This window comes from Petaurus breviceps, unplaced genomic scaffold (genome assembly GCF_028583685.1).
Source record: "Petaurus breviceps papuanus isolate PSGF00001 unplaced genomic scaffold, PetGlider_PUasm1.0 90895, whole genome shotgun sequence".
Lineage (NCBI taxonomy): Eukaryota > Metazoa > Chordata > Mammalia > Diprotodontia > Petauridae > Petaurus > Petaurus breviceps.
In genome coordinates, this window is record NW_027187372.1 from 31,914,213 (window position 1) to 31,921,076 (window position 6,864).

At 43.9% G+C, this 6,864-nt stretch overlaps 1 long non-coding RNA gene across 1 annotated transcript; it reads right to left on the reverse strand.

Annotated features, from left to right (window-relative positions):
- Positions 1-1,586: 1,586 nt before the first annotated feature.
- Positions 1,587-6,864, reverse strand: LOC138150946 (uncharacterized). The gene is made up of 2 exons (XR_011165700.1): positions 6,381-6,864; positions 1,587-3,133 (listed from the first exon to the last, which is right to left on the reverse strand). It is a non-coding gene; the product is annotated as an uncharacterized lncRNA (long non-coding RNA).

Genomic DNA, 6,864 nt, shown 5'->3' on the forward strand with positions numbered 1-6,864 from the left:
TCTCTGTTAGGACATCCCTGGAATGTCTGCCCCAGCAGGTCTTTCTAGTTTCCAACTACTTTTCCTAGTCTGGCCCCAAGGTCTGGCTCATCCCACCAACCGCCCACTACACCCTGGACTTGTAAGTATTCTCTGACCATCCACCTAACAGAGTGAGCTTTTCCTCTTCTGCACTCTGAAGATACTTTGGGAACTCATCCTACTGTCTTGGCCTAATGCTTATCTTTTTCATACACATTTCCCTCAACTATAAATTTCCATAAGAAACTATATCTTTTCCCCTCTTCAGGAGGGGAGACTGTAGCAAGGACTCAACAATAGAGTGTATGGTTTGTGGACAAGGTCCAAGTCCTAGAAACACTACAGTATAGGACATTTATACAGTGCTTGGCACCATGATAAGTTCACAAATTTTTACAAATATCTCACTTGATTCTTACAACAACCCTTTGAGGCAGGTGCTATTGTTATTCTTTTTACATATGAGGAAACTGAGGCAAACAGGTTAAGTGACTTGCTTACACTCACATAGTCAATAAGTACCAGGGCCATATTTGAACTCAGATCTTGACTCCAGGCTAGAGTCATTGCACCACCTAGCTGTGCCTATGGTACCAAGACAGGGACTTAAGTGGGAGGGTCAGGAACAGAGATGGGGTACTGAGGAAATAAGATGAGGTCTGGTGCAAAGCATTGGATTCAAATCCCTTATCTGGTGATGTATATTACCTGTATAAACTTCAGCAATAAACTAGATCTCAATTTCCTCATCTGAGAAATAAAGGGATTGGGATTAGGTGAGCTGAAAGGTCTAAGATCTTATATATAATTGCATCGATACTAGGATACAGGGCCAGACAAGACCTCCAGAGCTAGAACCAGGCCACGAGATCAGGGTTAATTCAGCTAGGGCACAGAGTCAGGGTTAAGTTAGAAACTTGGATCCACAAATCCTCTGGTCTTCTTTGCCTCGGACTGTGTGTCTGTTCCCCATAAAACCCACTTGTATATAGTGTAAGAAATCTAAAGACTTCAGTCCCAGCTGACACACACTGGTTATGTGAGCGTGGAAGAAGTCACTTTGAGAAACATTTACCTGCAAAAAGGAAATAATCCAATTTAACAAATTCATTAGATGTGAAACACTACATCCAAAATACAGGGCTGGGTACTGGAGTTTCAAAGACAGGATTGACAAAGTGTCAACCCTCAAAGAGCTTACGTTCCAACAGGGGATAAAATAAATACAAATTAAGCAAATACAAGATTGAGTGGTGGAGTGAGCTTGAGCAATTGGGGGGCAGCCAGCTGAGGTTTCATATAGGTAGATGACTGCTAATCAGAACATTGAAGAAAGTTAAGAATTCTAATTGGGGCAGCAAGGTGGCACAGTGGAGAGAGTGCAGGGGTGGAAGTCTAAATCTTCCTGAGTTCAAATCCAGTTTCAGACACTATGTGACCCTGAGCAAGTCACTTAACCCTGTTTACCTCAGTTTCCTCATCTATAAAATGAGCTGGAGAAGAAAGCAAATTTGCCAAGAAAACCCCAAATGGGGTCACAAAGAGTCAGACACAACTGAAACCAATGAACAAAAAAAAGAATTCTAATTGCCAAAGGTGAAGAAGGAGTGCATTCCAGAGGTGAGGGACCTTCTATACAAAGGCATCATGGAATGTTGGAAAGATGGAATGTTGTTAGTGGGGAACAATTTCCACTTTGGATGGGTTGGGGTCATAGGGTGTATGATGGCAAATAATATGAAATAAGTCTGGAAAGGTAGGGAAGGGGTCCATTGTGAAGGGCCACCCCACAGTGTTGTGTGGCCCAAGGTGCTATATATAAAGGTGAGCTGTGGTTAGCGGGCATCTGATAACTGCTTCTTGATGCAAGAATCTCAGTCCCTTAGACTGTGGCTGGTAGCACAAGCTACAGCCCCCAAAGATATGTGTTATACAGCCCTTTGTTCAGAGGAAGATGTTATCAGATGAACAACCTTCAGGGAAGAAAACCATAAATTTAAATAGTAGTCTTACATATAAATGAGCTTTATAAACTTAGTTTGCAATTAGAGTCTGACACAGCTAGGTTGATTGATTATTCAAGGGAATAAACATACGTACCTATAGTGACAAATGTGTAAAGTGTATTTAGACCCAGGGATTTAACAAAATAACATAAAAAAAAGTTTGGCTAAAGTTGCTTTCTGGGTCTCTCTTTTCACTGTTCTCCTGAATAGCTACTTATCTTGCATCACCGGTAGAAAAAATTTTAATCTTACAACCACAGGACCTGAATTCAAATTATGACTCCTACTGACTATTTGTATGACCTTGGGTCTCAGTTCTTCATCTGAATAAAATTATGCTAGACTAGATGGTCCCTCTGAAGTGCCTTCCACCCTTTAGGTCTCGGATCTATACATCTAGAGGTAACACCTCCCCTGGACTATGATGAGCTCATAGAGCCCTAAGAAACCAAGCTTCAAAGATATGTTGAATTTCCATTAGTCTCTGGTTCCCCTCCCTTTCCACTGAACTCTCTTTCTCTGAATGTCTCTGTCTCTGTCTCTCCAACTGTCCCTCTCTCTGTCTCTATGTCTTTCTCTGACTCTTCTGTCTTTGTTTCTGTGTGTCTCTCTGTCTCTGAGTCTCTGTCCTTGTCTCTGTCTCTGTCTGTCATTCTCTCTCATCCTCTCCTGAACCACATGGGAGGCTAAGCAGAGTGGGTGGGAAGGGGAGTGGAGCTTGCTTTGGGGTACACTTGTGCAGTGTTACAGTCACAGAGCCCCAGCTCTAGCAGTCCCCACAACCAGCAGGCCAAAGGGATGGAAACTGAACCTGGAAAACAAAGGTGACCAGCATGGATGGGCCCTGAAATCTAGAAACTTCATGGGCTCAGCCCTCCTTGCAACTCTCCTGCCCATCTCCACTCCTCCACCCGGGGCAGTTCTCAGTTTTTTGAGGACAAAAGTCTACTTTGAGGATTCTTCAAGTCCCACTTTGGGCATCTTCAGTGACCAGTCCCCTGCAGGACTGGTCCAACTCTGGTCTTCATTGAGGATTGAGTTGCTTCAGTATTCCTGGCTCCCAGCTTTGGTGGAGAAGTTGGAAGACATCAACTCTACTTCATCTGCTGAAGGAAAAGATTGGAAAGACATGAGAGGAGTGGGCAGTCTGCATCATGTCCCTGTCCCCAGCTTGTTACTCTAGAGGTCTGGGGCAGTTTCTCCTTGGATGAGACCCAGCACCCTCTTAGTTGGACAGTTATCTCTCTCCCAATGGCAGAACTCTTTCACTTGGTATTGATGAGTATCTGTTTTCCCATGTAAGCCTTCTCTGATCTCTGTTTTGTTATGATTTGGATAAATGGGTCTCTTTGCCATTTGCTACGTGTGTTCAGTATGGAACTGATATTAGGTGGGAAAGGGTCAAGCCTTGGATATAGAGTTTTGGGTCCCCTCCTTTCTCCCAAAATGACAAAGTGTTCAGAAGCTAGATGGAATCTAGCTATCCTATCCCCTAGACTAACAATATTTAAGGGAGCAGATAGCAATCTAATCAGATAACCCCTCTCTGTCCCTAAAGAGAGCAGGGTGGCCTTTGGCCCATTCTTTATTTTTGTTCTTGGAGGAAGTAATGGGATAGATAGAGGGCCAGGCATAGAGTCAGGGAGATGAGTTCAAATCTGTCCTCAGACACTTACTAGCTCGATCACTCTAGGCAAGTCACTTTTACCCTGTTTACCTCAGTTTCCCTAACTATAAAATGGGGATAATAATAGCAGCTGCCTCCCAGGGTTGATCCCAAGGATCAAAGGAGATCAAGCTCCTAGCACAGTGTCTGGCACATGGTAAGCACTACATAAATGTTGGTTACTATTCTGATTAATATTATACCTTGGAGAAGAGGAAAAGCTAGAGATGTGTATTCTATCTCCCTCTGAGTTGTATATCACAGGCTCTTAACACACATGGTTTCTTGACCTGGGGTCCATGAATTTGGATGGGGAAAAAAATTCTATCTCTTTTCACTAATCTTTGGTTCCCTTCGAAATCCTGTGTATTTTATTTTATTCATTTAAAAACATTCTGAGAAGGGGATCTGTCTATAGGCTTCACCAGACTGACCCAGGCAAGGACATTTACACTCCAGACCAATTCTAAATCCTAAAATCTGGGCCTCTCTTCCCTCACTTTGCCTCAGGGGAAGGAAGATATTCATCATGCCCCCTTTTACTGATAAGTATTCTCTGCCATACTCCCCGACCTCCAACCTCCCTGGTTTCTTCTCCCCTTGGATGGACAGAACTCTCCAGACACATAGTAATAATCAAACTATATGTTAATTTGCAAAGTGCTTTGTTATTTCTTGTGAGCCTCACAATAGCCTTGTGAGTAGGTTCTATAGGCCTTATCCTCATTTTGTGGAAAAGACTACAGAGCCTCTGAGATGAAACTCTAGTTTCTGAGCACGAGTGTCATAGATGGTATTAAAACCCAGCTCTGCCAGCCCCCTGCTCATTATGCCATATTCCTCACAACCAGAAACCACTCAGTAGCCAGTCCAGTTGTTTCTAGCATTGTAACGCCTCTCATCTATGCCCCCTGCCACCATTCTGGTGTGGGTCCCCTCATCACCTCACCCCTAAACTATGGTAATAACCTCCAGGTCAGTCTTCTTGCCCCAAGTCTCTCCCTGTTCTGGTCTATGCTCCACTCACCTTAAAATACAGCTCTGGCCATGTCACTCCCCCCTACCCCTATTCAAGAAACTCCAGTGGCTCCCTATTACCTCCAAGATCAAAGATAAAACCCTGTTTGGTTTTTAAAGCCCTTTATAACCTCACCACCTCCTTTCTTTCCAGCCTTTGTACAGCTTATTCAGTAACATTGGCTGCCTTGCCCAAGACCTCTCCATCTCTTGACGGCGAATTTTTCACTGGCTGTCCACCAAGCTGGGAGCTCTCTCCCTTGTCACCTCCCCCTCTAAGCTCCCAGGGCTTCTCCAGTCTCAGTTAGAGTCCCACCTTCTTCAAAAAGCCCTTCCCAGTTTTCCTTCATCTTAGTAGAGATGGGAATAAACCTTAAGTCCTTTACATTATATTGTAATATAACAAAAAAGTTAGCGCTACATATTAAAATATGTCCTAATACAAAATATTATCTCATCCGATACTCACACCAGCTCTCCAAAGGTAGGTTCTGTCATTTTTTCCATTTTACAGCTAAGGAAACTAAGGTAAAAAATAAAGACTTGGCCAGGGTCACATAGTTAGTAAGTCATCAGAGGCTGGATTTAGACTTGGGTCTTTTGGACTCGGGGTCTGCATTCTATCCATTATGCCTTGATGTTACTATTAGTGGCTTCTTTGTCTTGATTATCTCCAGCTCAATCTGTATATATCTTGCTTCCTACATCATTGTTTGCATATCGTCTCCCCCATTAAACTGTGAGCACCTTGAGAACAAGCTCTGATTTTTGCATTTCTTTGTATCCCTACAGTGCCTGGCATAGTAGCCGATGCTTAATAAATGTTTGCTGACTTTACTACTACCATCATTCCCAGGACTTTTCCTATAGTAAGTGCTCAATGGTTAGTCAGTTGAAGCTGCTTGCCCCAACTTAACTCACTTTCTCTGGGGTAAAGCATCCCTTAGGATCTTGGTTTTAGAGTTAGAAGGGATGCCAGACATGATCTAATCCCACCAACATTTTACAGATGAGGAATTGAGGCCCAGGAAGGTAAAGTGACTTCTTAGGCTCCCTACCTGCCAGCCTGGATAATGGGGGTAAAAGGGAGCAGTGGCAATCTTCCTTTTTTAGCAATGGGTATTTCTAGACAATTTCAAAGACCAGACCTACCAGACTTCAGGAGAAGGCAAGTGGTGGTAAGAGGGGCTGAATGTGGCATGCCCCAAAGGGCTTTGAATGACTGAGGTGGAAGGCCTTATTCCCAAGGAGCAGCAGTTCAGTGCAAGGTTCTGACTTGATGGAGGTGACAGGCTGAAACTGGTCCCTGGCTGGAACCACCTTGAACCTCCTCTTTTTCCTCCTCTTCCAACCAGGTAACACACATTCACATTTTTAAAGGCCTACTAGAATGGGGAGATACTATCCATTCCCTCACAAGTTAATGACTTCAGCCTGAAATGTTAAGCTAGCATGACTTGGATAGCGCCAGGGATCACAGAGAACAAGGAATAGAATCTGTTTACTTGGCATGACATGCTGAGATGAGAGCCAGGACCTGGCAGATGACCAGCTCAAATCAATCTCAGAGAAGTGAAAATCATCACAGAATTTTCTTGTCCAATCCAGTTGTCTTTCCACTGCTGACAAGCTCTTTGGACAGTGGGGAGGAAAAAAAAAAAGGGACTCACCTTGTCACTGCCTCTCCTCCAGTGGTTTGTGGAGGACGCTGGTTCTGGAGTAGGAACAGGTTCTTTGAATCTTCCTTTTGTTGTTGTCCATCCTTTGTTTTTGAAGGACCAATGACATCATGGGTGATGTCTTGACTTGCACATGAATTGGATTTAAGTGAGGCAGTCAGCCTCACTCTCTCTTCCAGAGTCCGGTGGCAGGAGAAAAGTCAAGATGCTATGGTCTTCTACTGCATCCTGGGCCATCTCCAGTCATCTTGACTCTGTCCTTGAATTTCAGAGTTGGATGGAAGGAACCTCATAGGTCCTCCCTCTCACTCCAGAGCAGAAATTTTTTCTATAGGCTTTGACCAATGATCATTGCATCTCTGCTTGAATACTGCCAACAACAATGGATCTTACTGCTTCAGGGTAGCTCATTCCCTTAGAAGGAAGAAGAGCCCCAGAGCAGAAAAGGGCTGAAATGACCCTCCAAGACTCAGTG